Genomic DNA, 23,162 nt, shown 5'->3' with positions numbered 1-23,162 from the left:
AACATCAACAGGTCATTCAGAGAGGGGTCAGTGTTGGCCAATATAAATAACCGTTATGAAACCTCTAGCATGCATTAAATAAACAAAGTGGCCTACACTGTTAGACATACAAATCTCAAATATTTTCATGGGGGAGGGCGCACTGTGAAAAGTGCACGTACAAATTAAATAACCAAATCACAGCAAGCTATTCCAGCACAAAGTTCCCTATTTTAAAATCGACTTGCAAATACAGATGACAGAGCCCCTGGGCAGGATGGTATGCCTGGGCTTCGTACCACAGGCATGTATATTTCAGAAGAGTTTCACACACATGGCTGAAATTACCAACATGTATACAAACGCAAGGAGTTGCAGCCAAGTCTACAAGAGCCAGAGCTGGAGGAGAGCCCAGAGAAACTCTGAGCAGGGAGAGGCAGTGACAGCCCCTCTAGATGCTTTTCTCTTTCTCCAGCCCAAAGCCCATTAACAAGAAACCCCTCTACCCCCTCCCCCACCTGAGCAGGGCAATACATCTGCAGTCTCAGTGTTTGGAAGAGGTGACAGAAAGCATACTGATGTGGATAATCCAAGAGGTACCTACATCTGGGTCCTTGGGAAGGGCTATGGGTTGCCTCTCCTGACACCACATTTACCTCTTTTGCCTTTTGCCTAGGTTGTTATTAAATTAATCTGCTTTGAGCTGGATAGAGAAGTATCCATAACAGCAAAGGAAGACAGAATCAAGGAAATCTGACCTTTCCTGCTGTGGGGAGATGACCAGATCATGGTGCTGACTCACAAAAGGAGTCAGAAGAAGCTTAAACAGTGTGACATTATTTTACAAATTACTAAATAGATGGATAAAAGGTGCATGAAACAATAAAGGAAGACATAATATCCAGAAGGATATTCACCTGAGTTATCTCATCTCTATGCACTGGGATATCAGCCAATTTTGTTTCTTCACAATTATTATTATTATTACTACATTATTTTGTGTTCTGTTGATTTGGTTTGATTGATTGAAAATCTCTAGGAAATGAATCTTGAATCCCTACATTCTCTTGGTGCAATGGCTGATTTCTCTTGGACTGATTTTATATCTCCTGTTTTAAGCCATTTGTTTAGGAATGTACATATTTCGTTCTTTACCATTTGGAAGTTGCACTTTCAGTTTTCACTATAAGGTTAAGCATAATTAGGACCACAAAGCTGTTCTGATTTTGGAAAAAGAATTGACTAATGACCAAAGATTACTCTCAAATAATAGTAGTAGTAATAGTAATAATAAATAGTCACTGTATGCTTTAAGTATTTCTCTGCACCACACTTCATCTCATTTAATCCTTACGATAATTCTGTAGGTAAGAACGATTACCCATATTATTCCCAGTTTATAGATAAGTAAACCGGGATCTGGAAGGTAGGCTGACTCAGGTTTACACAGCTAGTGAGTGTTTGAACTTGGCTTAAACCCCAGTTGACCCAACTATAGAGCCTGTGCTCTCAGTGATTATAGGATGCTGTGTTAACATTAAGCAATGGCTACAGTACAATCCCCACACTTGTACAAAGAAGCATTTCAGATCCAGAAAGTCAAGGTAATGGCTACTGTGTGTCACCTACAGAAACCAAGGGCTACTTTCTTAGCCTGCAGAAGTTCTCGGTAGCAAGGCATATATGATTTTGGAGCTTCTATTTTTCTCACCTGCAAAACAAATACTATAATAAATCCTGTTCTAAGAAAGAAAAAGCCTTATTTGTTTCCAAAATCCTCTGTGACAGTAGGATATAATATGCCAGTTTAAACAATGATGGACCGTTTTTCTCTTGCACTGAGCAACTAAAAGCATAAACTGCATTTTGGTTTTTCAAACAAAGATTCAGAGAAGTCAGAATTCACATTTTTTTCACTAGTGCCACTTGTCCTCCTCTGACCTTTGCTAATTTTCCTGATGATGTTTGAACAGAACCTGCTGTTTTGGGTAATTCCATGTCCATGCATAAAAACAATCAATGACATCAGCATAGTTATGAGAATTAGACTTACTAGTTAATTACAGAACCAGCAGAGGGAGCACAAACCCTGCATAAATAATAACCATTTCTACTGAGCTTAAAAATGGTGGTGGGGAAAAATGCATTTAGAAACTAAATTATCAGTGGTCAGAAAAGGTTTTCTGCTTTCTTGGAATGCTGTTAGGCTAAAAATTCAATTCAGCATCCATATACAGTCTGGGTATAAATGTTGACTGCTTGAATATTTAAGAGGAAGAAAGCTCTGTGTATATGTATATCTGTTTGAGTTTCGCCTTGTTACATGGTGAAACCCTCTCCTCTGGTGGAATAATTAAGATCAGATGGGTAGACTGGCCTGGAGTTGGCAAATATTTACTTGTTCACTGATATTGCAGTAGCTTTTATTTTAGCCTCACTCATCCTAAAACAAAGTCCCAAGCGAATAAGCCAATCTTATGCTTCTAAGGTACAATCAAGGTTCATATTTATGGTTGAATAAAGATTTGACACAAGTCAAATAATGTCTACTGGTGTAAGGAAAGAAAAAAGACAATCATCATCCTTTTTTTTTCCATTTAGCTTTCTGCCTTAAGAACTGGTAACATTTTAAACACATTGTCACAATTTTCGAATTCGAAGGGAGATGTTCACCTTTTTTTTCCATGAAGAAGTCAGTACATGTACAAGTGCCACATACCCAAATAATACTGCCATGTATAAATGGGAGTTACGATAAAGGGCCTCCATTTATCCATCCATCGACAGCTTAGGCAATATCCCGAGGGCTAAAATGTTCAGTCATATAGACCACTATTCAAGAGTAGGCCAACTATTAAGAAAACAGGTCTAATTACCACACCACCAGGACCATACATAATATAAAAACTAGCCAAAGAGATGAATGATATTATCAAGGACTTGATATTTGTGCTGTGCATTTCTTCTGTTATTTTTGAAAGAATGGTCATCCCATAATTGAAGTCAGAAAAATAAAAATGATAGTACTTATATATCACCATTTAAAATGTATGTATCCAACAGTATGTTAAAACAAAAGATCTACTTTTAAAACGTGATGAGAATGATCTCGTAGGGGCAAAAAAAAAAAAGGACATTTCAGCTTTATCACATCTTCACATAATTATCAAGGGTCAAAAGCAGAGAAATAATGTGTTGGTTGAAGAATGGCCCAGTACGGATCTGTCTGGCTCTAGTGAAAACCAACCAGGGGTGCCAGGGACAGCCGTCCTGCTCACGGCTGCTGCTCCCAGGACCCCCGCCCCCCATCCCCCAGGGTTCTGTTGCTTTCCCAGGAGCCCCCACCCACCCCTCTGCAGCCCTCTTCTCCCACAGGCCCTCCCCATGGGCAACTATTTCCCATCACCCTGCTTCCCAGGGCCTGCTGCCCCAAGGAGGTGGAATGGAAGAGTCAAGGAAACTGGAAAGCCACACTGGGGTTCAGAGACCCAGGGTTTGGTTTTCCATGGGGAGAAACGTGCTCTACCCTTGCTGCTTATTCCTTTTTCTCTCTTGAAGGACCTGAACGTGGCAGACCCTCCAAATGTGGGCCTTATCATTTGGTTGCCGTTTGCTTTGGGCCAATTGGTTTTCTTGATCAGAAAGCAGGAGGTGTGACTGTGGTTCTAGTGGGTGGATTCAGCTCTAGTGCACAGAAAGTGCTCAATAGTGACTATTAACACTATTAACTCACTTCCCAAATCTGATGCCAATTCCTCCCTTTCAGAGACCAACCACCTGAGTGTGAGTTTTTTCCCAGTGCTTTGAAAAGTCCAAATGCAAATGGGCCTGTCACACTCAGTGCAGATGCTTTTGAGTCTTTTCTCCATTTAAAGTAAATTTTCCCCATCTTTTTTTTTTGTTTATTTGAATATTTAATAACAAACCAACATTTATTGAACACCTGTTATATACTAAGCATAGTGCTAGAAGCCTGACTTAGACAATCTCATTTTGTCTTCAAAATAATCTTATGAGCTAAGCACTTTTTTTTTTCCAACTCATTTTGTCTTCAAAATAATCTTATGAGCTAACACTTTTTTTTTTCAACATAGGCAGGCACCAGAAATCAAACCCAGGTCTCCAGCATAGCCGACGAGAATTCTGCAGCTGAGTCACCATCGCACCTCCCCAAGCACTCTTTTTATTCACTGGTTTACAGGTGGAGGATTCAGAGAGGTTAAGCAACTTGTCCAGGATCACCCAGCTAATATGTTGCAATCAGGATTCAAATTCAGACGTCTGTCTGAGGAAGTCCATGCTTGCCCTTTGCACAAGACCTCACTGCATTTTCCCTTTCATGTGAAAAAAAGTAGATGACAATGTTTATGGAGGATGGCAGAATCCATTATTGCTAGAATTCTCATTGTCTTATTTTGTTTTATGCAACTAAAAGTCTGCTGAGTTTGAGAACTAATGAGAGAAAAAAGTCTAAGCAGAAGAATTCCATTATTGGAAAAAATATCAGTAGGTGAGAGAATGGCTATTGGCTAAGTAGTGACGTATTCTAACATTCTCTCCAGTGGTCCTTGGTGCTTGCATTATGAGTTGTGTCCTCCACTGGAATGAGCTTTCTTTTCCATTGTGATGGCTGAAGTCAATACAGACCCAGTCAGGAAGCCAGCTCACTGCTCAGCTCTTTAAGCACAAAATAAACACAACTAACAATCAGAGGCCTGGAATCCTGATTCATCTCAATAATCCACTAGAAACTATAAGCTTCCCATGAATTAAGAAATTCCTTAATTCTTCTCCACAGGGAACATATTAGCTGTCTCACATGTGCAGCCCAATCATTTTCCTTATTTATCCTGCCGCATTTTCTAAATGAAAAATTATAGCAGTGAATAGGATATGAGCACACTTAGTAAGTAGATTTCTTAAAGAAATTTTTTTCCGATCAAGGACATGGAAACAAATCAACAATACTATTTTCATCATATAAATAAACTTAACACAGCCTTGTCTGTGCTTAGGCATGGACATAAGGATTCATTGTATATCCACTTTTACTCCTTTTGGTTTGTGTCAATCCATCACAGAATGAATTGAGAGAGACCAGCATTGGGTCTCATCCTATCCTATTAGGATATGGTTGTAAACCTAATCCCCACAATTTATTTCAGTGAAAACAGCCAGGATTGAGAAAAGCTAACCTTCAGTCAGGCCTATGCTACACGTTTTTATTTTTAACAGTTCACAGCCATTCTTGGACAATTCCGCAGATAATTCAGGAAGCTGCAGAAACTGAGGAGAGGCAGCACGGATTTGGATCACCCAGAAATCTTAAAAAGAATCCTTTGGACACTTCCCACATTTAGTTGATTAAATATCTCAAAGATCTGTGCCTGTAGAACTCATCTCATTAATATATCAGGCTTTGACCACCATAAACTGCTCATGTTAGAAAAGCAGAGTCTGCTGCATTCGTCTGTTTAGAGACACTGTCTCATCACCAGCAACTCCCAACAAGGGTTATGGTTCTCTTGATGACCTGGGCATTAAATGCAAATTTTTTCATGTAGATTATTGACTTTATCTTTTTAAACCAGATCCAGAGACAATATGAAGCTGTTCGGATGGTTCTGCGACCAGCAGATGTTTCCTATCACCGACATGTCACACATGCATAAGAGAGAACATGTTGCAGTCACTGCCAAGTCATCCAGAGCCTGAGGTTCCCCAAGGACAGGGGTTCATCCATGGGCAGCCAGAGAAAGGGTCATGATTCATTCTGGCAGGGCCCGAGTCTGGACAGAGTTCTCTTTAATTGCCTAGTTGTCAACTCCAAGATACTCTGGGGTGACATTGTGGCTAGAGTAATGACGAAAATAAATACACAGAACCTCATCTATTCCTGGATCCTGAAATGCTCTATTTATTCGTTCAATATTCATTAACAAGAAAAAAAATTAGAATTCATCTTTCACGTTTCCCATCGATACCGTACATCATTTTTGCTTGAGCGTAAATTGAGATATGTGTTCTTTCAATTATATGAAAAGCAAGATGTCAAATTGATTATGCGTTGGCAATGATGCTGTGCTTTATGCTCACATTTTTGATTGAGAAGGTTTGCAGTAGGAAGGCAAGGGTAATCAGCTTAGAACAGTCTGAATGGTAATTTTGTTGTAGAGGTGCTAAATCATAATTTCATCACTAAAGTGGTATATAGCTTATAAACCTTGAAAAAGGAATGGATTCTATTTATTCATATTGTATGAAGCAGCAAAAAGTAAGTCTGAGACACTGAGTTTGGGTAGAGTGGCGTGCCAGGAGACAACTGAGCCTTGTATGTGGACTCCTGGTCCCTCTGAACAGGCTGTTACGGTGGTCACCCCAATTGAGCAACAGCAGCAGCTATTGCCGTTGATGAAGGGGCCACCATCCCATGCCAAGGTCCATGCTAAGCACTCTGCACACATTATCACATTGGCTTTTTCAACACCATTTCCCCATACGTACTACTGGCCACACTTTCACAGATGAGATTAAGTATCACACCCAAAGTCAGGATTCACACCTGCTTCTGTCTTCCTCCCAAGCCCGCACTGGTGACCTCCAGAGTATACCACCACGTTTAATCATCCGACTTGTCCTGTGACTACATCCTGTCAGGACCACCACTGAGAGGAGGCAAGAGGCCAAGAGAGATGCTAGTGCAAAGTTTTAGTACTGCAGGTTTGCATGCGTGTGAGAATACAAGCAAGCTTCAAAAGGAGATGGTCTTACAGGGGATGCAGGGGCAGAATTCCTGGTCTTCCTGGGGCTCACCATGCTGTGACCTCAAGCTGTGCCACCTTTATTCTGTCTGACTTGGAAAGGAAAGGCTCACCCAAAGAGGGACCTGGAGACTCTTGCAGGGAAGAGGCTGACTCCTTTAACAAAGTACTTGGGGGCTGCCTGATCACTCAGTATTGAGAGGCCCTTTTTTCCAGGAAGACCCACGTAGAAAGAGAGGAGCCATCCATCTACCATTCAAGTGCCTCTCTTTATTTAAAATATACCTTATTATTTGGAAGCTCCATATATATACATCTACTATACTTGAACCTATAACCTGGAAAACGGAATCTGTTTCTTTATATACCTGGAACTCAGATTCTGCTCTGCTACATTCTCGAATACCTTTGATCACAAGTCTCAGTTACTATGCTGTCAATGAGTTGAGTAAGTGTAACATAAAGAGTCTTCTAATTACATTGAAATGGGATGTGTGCCATCTCAAACCCCTGCTTGGCGAGAGGCACTCACCGGCAGCTGCGTTAAGTATCTACTGCCTCATTCCAGAGCCTGCTTGTTGCTTGGTACAGAGTAGGCATTCACCAAATATTCAGTGATGATGGTATATACCTTCCTTTTTGATTTTTAGTTTTTGCATTTGATTCTCAGCCTCTCCACTGTTGCTGCACATTACCCTTCCTTCACCTCTGGTCAATCATCACCTTTCTAAAACCAGTCGCCTTCCTTAGACACTGTGGTGGCCATGGTCTGAGCAAACACGAAGTGAGCTGTTTCCAGGCTGCAAAATTCAAGAAGGGGATTTGCAAAGCAAAAACCAAAATGGAAATAGCACAATACCCCTTTATAATTAAATTTATATTATAATTATAATAAGAAAAACCTCTGAAGAGATGGGAGGTTTGAAACAAGACCCCACCACCACCCCACAAATGCTGAACCTGGTCTGAGGATCAGAAAACTGGTACTGAAAGTCACGATTATTATTGTACGTTATTTGTGGTCAGTGCTGGAGAAATGATTTTCTTTTTGCAATATCTCTGCCCCAATAAAATTAAGAACTTACTGTAGGATCCAAATTCCTCCCAAAGGAATCAACTTTAAATACATAATAAGCTTTTCTGCCACAGGGATTTATGGTTTCTTTTTTTAATCGTCACAGTCTGATATACGTTTCTTTGATCACAGGTAGATTCATTAATCTCTTTTTTTAAACATCCACTGAACATTAAAAACATTCTGGCCCTTCAAAGTGATTGAATTTTACATTTACTGAATGAACTGTGGATGGTTGGGATACATCGGAAAACAAGAAGACCTTAAAATAAAAACAGATACTAAAGACTGTATTTTCCTGATTGTCAGTCAAGCTAATTATGCTTTACGCTAAAGCTTTGTCTATCAGGCAAGAAAGGAAAAGGCAATTGGGGGTTCTCTCCTTGCATAGTCTAATGTCTGGGAATATAACACCAGTTTATTCACAGCAGGAGTCTCCTGTAATTGGCAGTTCCATTTTCCCCTACTAGAGGGTAATTCTCTAGCGAAGAAAACACAATGTTAACAAGATTTTACAAATTTGACACATGGTATCCTATCTGAAATGACCAACAAAACTTCCCTCTGTCCTCAAGCAATCAGTCCTTGCCGGATAGGACTACAAGGGAGCAAACAGAAGGAGGTAAAAGCCCTGGGAGTTCATTCTATGGTTGTTACAAAAAGCCAATTAATAACAACAAAAAGTTAGCCTCTCAGGGTAGATGTGTCTCAGAGAGCTGGTGAAGAAATGGCGATAAGATCCTCACCTAGAACACCCCGCCTCCTGAATGCCAATCACGTGCCGATGAAGAATCTGGCTCAGGGAGGGAAGCCTTAGTGAGTCCACTCTGTTTGAGTGGGGCAAGAGGATATCATAAAAGCAGCACAAGACCCAGAGATAGTTCTGGGCTTGTCTTCATCCCCTCCCTAAAAATACAGAAGTGCTAGAATGGATTTTTAAGGAGGGTCAAATTGTTTTTGACGTGAATTCAAAAGGGAGCTGCTTCATCATAACACGTCTTGGTTCAAACCATACACCCAATGAGGTCTCTGCATTCTGTTTCAACTAACAAAGGAATGTGTGAAAGAATATTCTGGCACATAAAAAACTAGACAGAAACGTACATAGATTTTCCAGGATAAGAAGAACAAAGATTTTCTCCTCTTGTGCATATTAAGTGACATGTCATCTCATTCTTTCTTGGTAGGACATTTAGGTAGATTCTATAAAGAAAAAGAGGCATGAATGGGTCTCTAAGAATAAATCCTGGGTCTGCTTCTGAGACACCCACAGTTTACTGTCTACAGCTGCAGTCTGGGGACTGTCATCAGACCCTGTCTGATCTCAGCTGCAGAGACGGTACATGGGAATGGAGATTCACTTTGAGGCTGGTGATCTCGAGGGGTTTACATAAAGGATTAACAAGCAGTTTCCAAGCACCCGGTACTTGCAGTAAAGCAGAGAATCAGGTTAAGTCCTAATGTTCACAGGGAATGAAACTGCCTTTGATACCACCTGGTGACATCTAACTGACAATCAACTGGAATCTGCCTAGGTGAACAAAGTGGCAGGATAGCAGAGCCACTCTTTAGTTTCAATGTACACAATGACACAAATGCAAACACACACAAATCCTGCAGGGACAATTATTTATTTCTGCACTCAGATTATGTATTTGGCCACAGTTCCTGCCCATTTCTTTTTTCCCTGCCTGGATGTTCTAGCAGTGATTCCTCATAGCTCCTGAGCTGTTTTTAGTAGCATGGGGGCAGGCCTTGAATTAACACTGAATCACATAGCAAGAGAGTTTTGCTTTCTCAAACATCTTGCCACTCTCCCAATTACAAAAAAATAAAAGCCTCAGTTTGGTGCTGGTATATCTTTTTCATCTCTTTGATATTTGTTACTCTCACATGGAGAAAAAACATCAAAATGTTCAGTAGGCAGTAGAACCCAGTTAGCATCTAACAATGAGCTGTTTGCATTGTATACCTTTTTATGGTTATTTCTTCTCCTATGACAAGTGTTACTGATCTTCTATGTCCAGAAGTTAGAGAACAGTTTAATTTATAGTTAAGTTTTTTTTCCTTTACAAAAGTGAGTCAAATAAAAATATACGGAAATGATGGTGAGAGGTACATTTCTACAGAAAAATCAAGAAGATGGCATGTGAAGGACTAAAGTTTGGTGAAAACATACTCTGTATTCTGGATTGTAAAAGGCAAACCAAGTTTTCCAATATTTAATATACATAAAAAGCATCATGCTTGTACGTTGTTGTTGGGAATGTAAAATGGTACAGTCACTACAGAAAACAATTCAGTGATTGTGTCCTCAAAAAATTGAACAGCGAATTACCGTATTAGCTGGCAATTCTCCTCCGATATATATACACATACACACACACACAAGAATTAAAAAGGAGACTCAGATACTTCATACCAATCTTCACAATAGCATTATTCACCATTGTCAAAAGATGGAAACAAACTCAGGTGTCCATCAACAGACGAATGGTATACCATACAAAGGATGAAGCATTGATACACACTACAACATGAATAGACCTTAAAGATATTAGACTAAGTGAAAAAAGATAGACAAAAAACGATCCCACTTACATGAAATATCTAGGATAAGCAAATTCATAGACAGAAAGTAGATCAGAAGTTACCAGGCACTGGGAGAGAGATGAATGGGGTAATAGGTAGAATTTCGTTTGGGATGATGAAAAAGTTTTGGTAATGGGCGTTACAAAATTGTATGTTGTAATGCCACTAAACTGTACACTTAAAATGGCAAATTTTAAGCTTCATATGTTACCAAAATAACAAAATTTTAGAAAGGTAGAATGACCATAGGGATAGATTAAAAACAGGTGTCTGACATGCTTTAAATTCAACTCAATTGCAGGCAGTGCTCTTTGACTATGAAAAACATGCTCAAGCCCTCTCATTGTGTTGACTGATACAAATGAGAACCAGGAGTTAAATTAGGATTCTGAAGCCAGAAATACTGGGTTTAACTGTAGTTCTGACACTTATCAGCTGAATAAGCTTGGGCTTGTCATCTAATCTGAAAGCCTCAGTTTCTGCATCTGTGAAAAGTGAAAGCACATCCCTCAAAAGAGCTCCTGTGATTTGGCTCAGGACTGTCACTGAATTGGTGCTAAAGTAATGCTCCTATTTTATTTTTATTGTTAGGCATTCTGATTCAGCAAAATATCTATTTACTCCCTTAAAAAATGGATGCAGTATTAACATGAATGAAATCTGAGCAGCTCAAGCTACCAGGGTTTTGACATATTGGAGGTCACATTATTTGGAGCCCTGGAGACTTCAGAGTTCTCCATTCAGCTGAGGGCAGGTGTGCTTTTAGGGATGGCTCTACAACTTGGTCAGCTCCTAGCAAAATTCACCAGCACTGTGTGCTGGCTCACTGTGCAGTTGCCATGGGCCAGCCCCAAAGCTGTTGCCATTTATTACTTAAAGCCTGAGAGCCCAGTGCATCCACAGGAGTCATTTAATAGCCACACAATACTCAGGGCTATGTAATCATCAAACGCTTATTGACTTAAGCTGCAGTTTTGTCTTTTTTTTTTAAATAACATTAGAAAAATATTACTTATTTAAACAATTTTCTTTGCAGGATTGAAATAAAGAACAAAGTATGATATACATGACACCCATTTCCTGGCTGGATGCATTGGAAAGCACCTCCTCTATGAATGTATCTTGGTAGCTTAAGGTATGGTTTCTCAGCCTTGGCACTACTGATATTTTGGACCAGATCATTTTTTTAAATTGTGTATGTGTGGAGAGGGGCGGGGAGGCTGTCCTAGGCATTGCAGGATGTGTAGCAGTTACCCTGGCCTTACCCACTAGATGCCGTAGGACCTTCCTTCCCATCGTGACAACTTAAGAATGTATCCCAACCATTGCCAAATGTCCCCTGGGGGTGGAGGGTAGGGGATCAGCTGAGAACAACTACATTAGGTTCTGAACTGAAATTAGTGTAGTTGTTTGCTGAAAAGTAATTGAAATATTAAATATAGAAAGAGTCATAGTTATGGCCACAAATTGTAAGTAATTTAAAAGAAGCATTTCATATTTATAATTCTGTTCCACAATTGACAAATGTAATAAAAACTGCTCTGTAAACTGTACCATGTTGATGATTATTAAAAGTATACCATTGTGCTCTGGGACATAAAGGATGGGCTATTTGAGGAACTAACTTTTTATTAAGCCTGTGCCGTGTGCTAAGTACCTTGCTGATGCTAACTCATTCATCCTCTGGTTTTTTTAGCTGAGGAAACGAATGCTCAGGGAAGTCAAGAAACATGACCAAATCACTCAGCTAGTAAGAGGTGGTAGCAGGATTTGAACCTAGGGTGGTAACGCTTCCAAGCACGCTCTCCCACCCCACCTGTGGTCGTCCACATGCTGTGGATGTCATTCTGGAAAAGGAAGGTGAAACTCAGATGCACTTTCCCAAGATCTTCTAGAAACAACGGGCCAGATATCTAGAGAAGTCAACCAGAGGCGGAGCAAAATCTATTCCCCAAAGATGAAGCAATTTGAACCAGTTAACTTGGGTCTAAATTCACAACCAAGGGCCCATTGAGCCAACGATGTAAACCAACCAGTCAAACTGACATTTTTGGGGTCAACTGTTCAAGTTTGCTACTTTTTCTTTCCCTTGTAACAAGCAGAAGATGATGGTTCAATGGAAATATCTGGGAGAAGCACATTATAAATTAACCTAGATAACAAGAAAGAATTTGAGATTATTTTACATATTTTAAAATAAGTATCTACATCAAACAAATTAATCCATAAGCAGATATGGGGAAAAGCCTATGGTGGTTTTCAGGGGCCTATAGAATACTATATTTTTATTAGTCTAAAGCACACCAAGTTTTCTGAAGTGGCTTGTCCACTGAGTTGTGCCCACTATGCGTGTCTGGGCCCACTGCCATGTAGTCACAGGGGCTCTCACCCACACCCCATCAGTGGGCCTGGTCAGCCTTACCCACTGATTTCACTCCCAAGGAGGGCTGGGTCTCCCTTGCTGTCTGTCATTGACGTCTTTCCCCTCTTAACCTATTCTGTCCACATCCTCAAGATTTGTTTTAACTAGGTCACAGGCAAAACAGCCTCCTGGCTTTAACCCCTTAGGTTGAGGATGTTTATCCACATAAACTTTAATGGATTTTTAAAAATCACATTTTGAAATTGTATCATGAGACAGCGAGGTAAATAGGTTCAGGATTACTAAACCTGAAACACAATCGGCTTTAATGGCCATGCCCACATGGAAAGTGGGTAAAGACGGGGATAAGTTGTGCTAAGGCAAAAAGAAAACAATACACACATAAATAAATGTTTCTTAAAATTTTTTGAATTGAAGTCTAATGCTGGTTTATTATCTTTAAAATACCATTGTGGTTAAAAAAAAAAAAAGAAAGAAAGTGCACACGAGCATGTGGAGAAATAGGAACCTTACTACGTGGTTCCTTACTAGAGAGCATGTAGAATGGTGCAGCAGCAGCTGTGGAAGACAATTTGGCAGTTCCTCAAAAGGTGTAACATAGAACTATCACGTGATCCAGGGATTCTACTTGTAGGAATACACCCTAAAGAACTGAAAGGAGTGACTCAGACAGATATCTGCACACCAATGTTCATCACAGCATCAGTCACAATAGCCAAAAGGTGGAAACAACCCAAATTTCCATCCAGAGACGAATGGGTAAACACAATATGGTATATACATCATGGAATATTATTGAGTTGTAAAAAGGAAGGATGTTCTGAAACGTGCCACTGTGTGGATGAACTTGAACACGCCTTACTGACTGAAATAAGCCAGACACAAAAGGACAAAGATTTTACAATCTCAGTTTTACAAAATAACTAGAATATGCAAATTCATAGGGACAGAGAGGTTAGCAGTGGTTGGCAATAATTAGTTAATGCATAATCAGCACAGGGCTTCTGTTTGGAGTGATGGGAAAGTTCTGATAATGGACTGTGGTGAGGCTAATGCAGCACCATGAATGTGGGGATTCCCACTGAAAGGTATGTTTGGGACTAGCTGAGATGGGAGAGTTGTATATATGTTTCCACAATCAAAGGGTGACCAAAGAGACGCTGACAATTAAATGCAACCCATGATCCTGGACTGGAACTAATAATGGAGGAGGACATACCTAAAAGGACATAACTGGGACGTATACAATGCTGGAATACAGATCATATCTGCATTTAGAATATATCAATGATAAACTGCTTGAAATTGATAACTGTGCTTTAGGTGGTTATATAACTAAATGCTTGTTCTTAGGAAATGTGCATGGAAGTATTAAGTGTTCAAGGAGCATGATGTATACAACCTATTCTCAAATGTTTAGAAAATAGATTGATAAATACAGCTGGCTGTTGGGCGGGCTGGCTGGCTAGCTGGATGGACAGAATGACATGGTCAATGTGGCAAGATGTTAAAAGTTGGTGGCTATGGGTATCTGGGGTAATAGGGTATGTTGGATTTCTCTTGTATGAGTTTTGTATTATTTTTGCAACTGCCCTGTAAGTTTGAAATTATTTTGAAATACAGAATTAAAAAAAATCTATGTGAAAAGTTTAAAAGTTCACATCTGGCAATAGTAAAACAGAATGCAATGCAGCAAACAACACAGAGTTCTGTCTCTTGGTGAGCTAGGCCCGCACTGTTATTTAATTATTTCAATCCTGGCTTTGTTAGGGCCAGAGCTGAGTTTGTTTATTTTATAGGTATCCTTTCCTTCAAATCTGCCCGTAGGGGCTCACCCACGTCATTTGTCAGGGGCTAAATAGCCCGAGGCCAAGAGTAGACATTTATTTACAGAATCTTCAGACTCTTTTAAATAGGCCTTTGGGATTTCACCACTGCCTGTTTTGTGGCAGGAAGCTCCAGGACACCTTGCTGGGTATTTCTTTTAATTGACTAACCTCAATGCCGCCTGTTCAAAACTGCTGTAACCCATATATGTCCTGGGTCTGGGGCTTCTAATGACCTTTCTCTGGCCCTCAACACATATGGCTGAAAGACAATGCAAACATCATTTGGAAGATGAGTAAATTCAATAACTCAATTACAGCTGCACCAAAGCGCCATTTATCAAACTTGGACCACAGCAGTTTGTCTCTCTTAGCCCTCTGTTTTTCCATGGCCAGGCATTTGGGAGAAAGTCGCTAATCAATTTAGGAATGATTAAATTGAAATTTGTAACACTTTCCATTATTAAACCTTCAATCTTCATTACAGCAACTTAATGATTACATCATGGCTGAGAAAAACAAATTATAGATAGCTGGTAACATTCAGAAAGCTGGAGTAGCACATGAATTGTCAAAAATATCACAAGTCTAGTATGCGGGTGTACCTATGATTGTGTGAAGTGTAAAACAGAATGCCAAAACGCTATTCACTTTTGAATAAAAATATGCCTTAAAATTTGACATAGTATCTCCGTGTTTACTGCATTCTTGCTCTTTTTATACAGATTGAGTTTATTAGCTTGAAGTCCATGATGGAAAAAAAGGAGTGTGCTGGGAATCTTGCAAAATTCTCTGTAAACTTGGATGCATGCACAAGAGCTTTATTCCAGGAAGAAAGTCTAAAGATCTTAATGGACCACTGAACACACAGAGGTGGTCTCTATTTTAAGTGAGAAGAGAGGGCATGTGCTACAACCTTCCATCATAACTTTCTTTCTGTGCCCCTTGCCCTCTTTTCCTCAAACTTCAGATTTAGTTTTCTCACCAAACACTCCTGCGCAGAAACAGATTTTTTTTCCCTCTCACCTATTTAAGGACACGGCTAGTGTTCTGTGCAGGTTCTCCGCAAATTATATTGTTAGCCACATCCTCACTGTTCTGGCAGCCCACTGAGACTTGGCAGGGCTTCCCATCTGTGCCGGACCCCAGAAAAGCCATGTCCTTTAATCCTCATTCAATATTGCTGGATGGGATCTTGTTCATGGAGATGTGACCCAGCCAGTTGTGGGTGGTAACTTTTGCTTAGATGGTTTCCATGGAGATGTGTCTCCACCCATTCAAGGTAGGGTTCGTTTACTGGAGCCCTTTAGGAGGGAACCATTTTGGAAAAAGCTTTAGAGCCAACAGAGCCCACACGACCAGAGACCTTTGGAGATGAAGAAGGAAAACACCCCTGGGGGAGCTTCATGAAACAAGAAGCTGGGAAAGAAAGCTAGCAGACTTTGCCATGTGCCCTTCCACCGGAGAGAGAAACCCTGAACTTCATTTGCCTTTCTGGGGTGAAGATAACCTCTTGTTGGGGCCTTAATTTGGACATTTTCATAGCCTTGCCTTAATGACATTTTCACAGCTTTAGAAATGTAAACTTGCAACTTAATAAATTCCCCCTTTTAAAAAGCCACTCTGTTTCTGGTATATCGCATTCTGGCAGCTAGCAAACTAGAACATCATCTAACTATTGGTACTGATATCCTGATGGTTCTAATGCAGGCAACCAAAAAAAAAGAAGAAAAAAAGGGTGAGCAATTCAAAACAATGGGCACCTTACCTATGGCAAAGAGAGAAAAAGAGGAATTGATAAGATATAGGGCAATTTAAACACTATACGAACTTACAGGGTAGATATGAAGACAACGATGAGTATAATGACAGTAAGTAATAGTAAATGAGAGTTTGCCATGAGTCAGATGATGCACGGAGCACTTTCATTAAAATTTAATCATCACAATAGCCCTCTGAAGTAGGTATTACTATTTCCCTCATTTTATGGATGAAGTCATGGAGGCTCAGGGACATTAAGCAACTTGCCTGGATGTGGGAGCCAGCTCCTGAGCTGGCCGCCAATGGCCTCTGCTTTCTGGGTGTCACGGCCCTTCGTAGCCCCTCCTATGGTGAGCCAGTGTTGGTCTGTGTGACCAACAGAATACAGCAGGAGTGACTGTGTTTCACTTCTAAGATTAGGGTTTCACAGCTGCAGAGGCGCCTTTTTCTCCCCGCTCACTCGCTCTGTGGGAAGGCTGCTGCCATATCACGAGGGGGTCTGCATGGCCGGGGACGGAGGGCCCCTGCCAACAGCACAGAAGTGAACATAGAGGCAGACTCTCCATGCACAGCCAAGCCTGGGACGGCCACAGCCTTGGTCAACAGCTTGACTGCAGGCTCGTGAGAGCCCCTGAGCCAGAATTCTCAGAGCCAAGACACTATTGGCTTCCTGATATTCAGAAACTGAGTGCAATAATTGATGTTTGTGGCTGAAAGTCACTACACTTTGGGACAATTTGTTACACAGCAATAGACAACTAATATGCTAGGCACACAGCTACTAAATGGTAAGGCCCGACCCAAATCTCAACCCTTCTAACTCCAGAGTCCATACACCACCCTGTCTCCTTGATGTTTCCAAATCATCAGACATACATTACCTCTGCTCTCACTGCCACCTCGACAGGCACTTTTAGAAGTGGCTTTGGTCTTCACCAGCCTGACAATCACCAAATAAAAAGGTCAGAGATAACACAGGCCAACATCTAGACAGCTGGGCAAAATCCCAGTGCTTAGCAGGTGTGCCCTCTCCCTGGTTCCACCAGCTTAGGAAGTTTATCTTATATGCACAGTATTTCCAAAGCAAACTGCCACTAATGTTGTTCAAAGAAAAAATATAACCACCTCTTGATTACCTTATTTATTTAAAAAGTTGGAGCAGATTAAAGTCATCAAATACCATCTTCTACTCTGGGGTTTACATATTGGAGCAAACTTACTAAATACTAAGATTATCCTCTAGTGGCCCATCATTTAAAAACAGACTTGGGTAAAGAACGCCTGTGTTAAAACACAGCAGATCCACACTCTCCCTGCAATCCAACCTCCTTTATGGTGAGAGCGCAGAGCAAATGCTCCTCTTACGGAGACAGTCATACTTTTAAGCCCAGAGAATAGGGAGACATTAAACAAAAGAGGAGCAGCAGGAGACCCATCCATTTCAGGCCCTGGGAAAAAGCCCCTCTTGCCAAATGAAGGGGGAACAATGAGCTGTAAGGTATTAAGAAAGGAGCAAGCTGTGAAACGAACCAAGAGGTAGACGGTCGGTTTGCGACCTACGGCCTCATATCACGCTCTTTCAGCTTCGGGGTCGCTAATGAAGGGCGATGTCTGGAATTAATGGACTGGTGTGGACTTTGGGGCTGGGGGTGGGAGGGAAGCACGGCGGCATTTCCACAGTCCTCTCTGCTGAAACAGGCAGGGCAGGATCCAGCACTTCGATAAGTTACCATTTCACCATTATATCATTCAAATGAGCAAAGCCATGTATTCAAGCATGCATCTTCTTTCTGAAAACAGAAGGGTCCGCCAGCCTTAGAAAGAATAAAAGGAATGAAGACAAGCCCCTCTGATTCCAGGCTCTGATATTCCAATGAGCGAAACCGTGCATTTTCTTTTGTTTTAATTCAAAAGGCCCTTTTATAACCAAGTGGACCCTGCAAAAGTCCTCCACTGAGAGATCACACCCTAATCACGTTCTTCCAAAAGCCTCAGAAATAGGTATTTATGGTGAATACCAACTCCAAGCCTGTTGACTTATGAAAGGCGATTTGTTCCATCTGTGAATTGAGACCTGAAACCTTTCTACTTTCATGTTAGCTGTCATTTTTCTCCCACAAATGAAATGAATAATTCCTCCTCATGGCAATCAATTTCAAATTCACAGGGTTTTCCCCCCTTCTGAACCCATTATATTTTGTTGCATAAAACCTATCTCATAAAATAAACCTCTCAAAGTTGTAAATTAAAAAATAAACATTCTTGAGAAAATGTCAAATGCAGGCCTGAGAGAAAGGCCAAAAAATCCATTTAAGGGAATATAGCAGCAGATACGTCCCCAGAAAATTGGGGGGGGGGGGAACACTCAGAGTTGTGATTGAATATAAATTCACTGCCTTCAGCCAGTTTGTAATGAAATGAACCTTTAGCTAAGGGTTGCTACAGACTTTTACAACTGACTGTAAGATGAGCTGTGCCTGCAGTGGAGGGAGATAAAAAAAATATGTACCAGAATATTAAAATAAAAGCTTGGGTGAACAAATGGCAGAGGGGCAAACAAAAGCGTTAGGTACCATTCCCCAGGGATGCAAAGAATAAGTCACGAAAAATACTCCCGAAACAGTGCATGATGGTTGCACTTAACCTATAAAATATTACCCATATACTGATTTCTCAGACAAGGCTTTTGGTAGAAAATTCCTATTCTAGGGAGTTTTTCTAGGACCTCTGGTCTGCTTCCCACTTTATCATGGTTTGGTGTCTGACTCAACAAGATACTTAAGTATGTGTTACAAAAATACCTCTGTGGTAGCCAACGGCCCACTTCCTTGTGTGCTCCTCTCTGAGTGGCCAACAGTCTATGGCAGAAGGGATGGTATGTCACTTCCAAGATTAAGTTATGGGAGACACTAGAGCTTTCGTCTTTTGCTCTCTTTCTGAGTCTTCTCTCTGGGGGACATCAGCTGTCATGTTTTGAGCAGCCCTTTGGGGGATGACCTACATGGCCAACAACCCTGTGAGTGGACGAGCAAGGAAGCAGATCCTCAGTCGAGCCTTCGGATGGCTGCAATCCCATTCAATGGCTTGACTGTGACTACATGCAAGGCCTGGAACCAGAAATACCCAACAAAGCTGCTCCCAGGTTTCTGACACTCAGAAATGACGCAAGAGAGTAATTTTTTTTTTAAGTTGCTAAGTTTGGGGGCGATTTGTTACACAGCAATATGTAACTGTTATAATCACCATGATAACCACATATTTATTGAGTTCTTCTATAAGGTGCCAGACAGCATGTGAAATACCTGCCATGAACCATCTCACTTAATAATACATCACACCTTACAAAGCAGCCACTATAGCCATTATTTCCAGGGATACCTCATGGTATTCTTGAGGCTTACACATTGATAACAGTTCCTGCCACAGAGCAAGCACTGAATAAATGTTAGCTATCAGGGTTACTCTTATTCACATTAAACAGAGGAGGAAACCAAGGCTCAGCAGGAGGAAACGCTTTGCCCTGGGTCAGACATCTAGGAAGCAGGCAAACATGGTGAGGTTCTTGGTCTCTCTGATTCCAATGTCTGCATTCTCAACCCCAGATGCCTCCTGTGACATAGTAGACTTTAATAAGCAAAATAAAGTGCATGCTAAAAGTAAATGTAAAAAAAAATTCTCGATATTCTTAGATTATCCATTATCTTGGCTTTTTCTCATTAAAATCCCCTTCAAGTAGACTAGTGACTGAGCCAAGAGTATCTTCTAATGCTTCAAAATGTTCTCAGGCACTTAAAGGAATAATACAAGAAAAAAAAAACCCTATAACAAATCAAGATTTTTATTTGGTCTAAAAAATTACTGTATAGATATATCTGGCTAGATGCTGCCATAGGTTATTAAATCATGACTGTCTTTAAGATGAAATCATAGCACAGAAGGATGAACGTACATTCCTCTAGGCAAATCCTGAATCTGCAGAGACCCCTGTAACTTTAGAGCTTCACTCACTAGGTTCAGTTGAGTTGCAGAATGTTCAACAGTCAAAAGAGAAATCCAGGCCTTTACCGATGTTGTTCTTTTTCGTTGGTGCATCCTGGTTGGGGGTTATAACCCCTATAAGATTAATAGAGATTAACAGTAACTGCATGCTAATAATGTTTAAAAGCCACATTGTTTAACCAAGTCTTACAGAATTGGTTAACTGACATGCAGCTTCTGTCCTCAGAGCAGAATCACAGGTTTTACATATTGTGTCAACGAATGAACATCTTTATGCCATCAAGTCTTACTGATCACGAGTACTTGGGTAAAGAAGACATATGGCCTGAATCCTCTTTTAATATCAAGAACTCGCTGCTCCTTTGAGGTCAGACAATCCTGGTTTTTCAAAGATCTCTCTTCTTTATGATTCTATGACCATGTAGCCAAACAATCCAGCAACTTCAAATAAACCTACCATTCAGAGCTTTCACACTCTTTCAGGTTCCCAAAGAAGAAAACCCAAATTCCTTCCATTAATCAGTTTTCAAACTGTGAAGGAGGCAATTAACAGAAGCCGATCTAGAGAGCCTCTCCTGCTTGGCATACACTCTGTTGTAGCCAACAGAGTGACTTCCTTTTCTACCACTATCCCATTACTCAGTCACATCCAGTAACTCTCTGGGAATACCATGAGCCAGCAAGCCCAGGGCACGCACCTGTGGGAATTATCAAACCTGACAATGATGTGGGAGGTTCAGCCTGAGAAGCTGATAGCAATTTGTGAGGCTGCTGGGAGTGCTTCAACCCCACTTTGTGTTGAGAGCTTTGACAAACGGGTCTCGGTTTTCACCTCCTCCAACAGCACAACCAGATGGATGGAGCAACCTAAAGAAATACTGTCCTCTTCTCGCCTTGCCCCACGCCCATGCTCACGATATGTGAGATGCTCTTCTCAGTCTTCATACATGTTTAGAGTCTTCTGTTTGCTAAGAAAGGGAAACATGATTCATAATGGCTGCAGTCAGTATTGTTTGGCCAAAGCTGGAGGTGTATACTTAGTGGGAGGGGTAGACGAGGGGGGAAAGGAAAGGAAATTAGGTTAGATACAAGAGACAATGCAGTACATGGGAAAGCAATCTCTAATAAAGATGCTGGCACCAGGTGTTCCAATAAACCCTTCTGTTTGTAATGTGATTTTATCGGGGACAATCCAATTATAGAGAAGTTCAAACCACCATCCTTGGGGTAAGACCTGAGGCCAGGGTCTAACTATTAATAACTCTATTAATACTCCTCTTCTCCAGACACACCATGCTTGCCCTTGGCCATGGTGGCTGGCTGTCAGACAGTGCTGTGGTCCTAAAACCACTGGGGCATGAAGGCCAGCCAAGGCCCGTTAGGCTGAAGCCACTGCTATGAAATCTGGGGCCAAGAGGCTTTACACTTTGGAAGGGTTCAACCCTCTCAGAGATTAGCACACAACGCCGGCCTTTCATCATCTGGTTTTTACTACCTTCAAGATCCTTCCCGTCTCTACTTTGACCTCTGTTTTCTGCCTCTGTTGAAGTGCTGTCAGTTCAAGAACTGGGCAAGCAACTCAAAACTTTGGTCCTTTGTCCATGCAGATCCTTCTGTTGGGAAGGCTTCCTGATTTCAGTCTGACTTCTTGTCTAGCTTTCTTCTAGATTATGCTGAAGACACACTTGGTTCTTTCCTGAATATACCCTCTGTAGTCAGCTTTACAAGTCTGACTTGGAAAGTTCTCCCATGGCACTCCTCTCTACCCCAGTACTGATTTTTCATGCTTGTTTCTGCATTAGACTTAACTCACTGAGAAGGATGGTTGATGTTTCCACCTCTCTCTGCCCACCATACTGTGCACTCCTTAACAGGGGAACTTTTCCTTTTTGCATCCCAAGCATCCAGCACAACAGCATAACCAGATGGATGGATCAACTGAAAGACTGGCCTATTTCCCACCCTTGCTCCCAATTTACGATGCGAATTTCACCAGCTTTCTTGACATGTTCTGTAACATTTTCTCTCCCATCAAAAAGGAAGACAGACAACTTACGTACCATATTTTCTTGGGATTCCTGACTGTTTACTTACATGCACTGTCACAATTAACTCTAACTACCCTATGAATTGGATACTCACTCTTCTTAGGTTGCAGCTAGGGATGTACGGTTCAGGTTAAGTGATTTGCCCAAGGTCACAGTATAGTAAGTGGCAGAAGTGAGGTTTGCCCCCAATAGGTCCTGCTGCTCTCTGTCCTCTTGAATACCACACACACACAGATCTCCTGTTCTTACAGGGATTCCCCACTCCTGCTGAGCCCTCTGAACATGGGACTGTTACGGTGATTACATGTGCCAGAGGGTAAACGGAACATGGTGTCCACCCAGGAAAATTCCATGTATGAAGAAAAAAACCTGCCTATGTTTTGGAGAACCATCTTCTCCCTTACCTTAAATGACAACGAATGGAGAGAATACAATTTATCAACTTAACAAACAGGTTCGAAGACCGGATTCTATCTCCTACAAGGTAAAGAGCTGGAAACATGAACCCCAACTGAGTTTATTAATAGCAAACCTCTTATTCTTATTCCTTATCCTTGAAAAAATGGAACAAAATATTCAAACTTATGAACAGGTTGGTCATACAATTTAGTGTGCAACTTAAGAAAAGCATAAGGGGGCAGGCCACTGTGGCTCAGCAGGCAGAGTTCTCACCTGCCATGCCGGAGACTGGGTTTGATTCCTGGTGCCTGCCCATGCGGGGGTGGCGGGGGGGGGGAA

At 41.1% G+C, this 23,162-nt stretch overlaps 1 protein-coding gene across 1 annotated transcript in view; it reads right to left on the bottom strand.

Moving 5' to 3' along the window:
* Positions 1-23,162, bottom strand: part of PDZRN3 (PDZ domain containing ring finger 3) — a 240,192-nt gene that overhangs the window by 64,358 nt on the left and 152,672 nt on the right. The gene's annotated exons all lie outside the window — the stretch shown is intronic.

Source organism: Tamandua tetradactyla, chromosome 15 (genome assembly GCF_023851605.1).
Source record: "Tamandua tetradactyla isolate mTamTet1 chromosome 15, mTamTet1.pri, whole genome shotgun sequence".
NCBI classification, from domain to species: domain Eukaryota; kingdom Metazoa; phylum Chordata; class Mammalia; order Pilosa; family Myrmecophagidae; genus Tamandua; species Tamandua tetradactyla.
The sequence above is the reverse complement of the archived record's forward strand: the minus strand, read 5'-3'. Positions and strand labels throughout refer to the sequence as shown.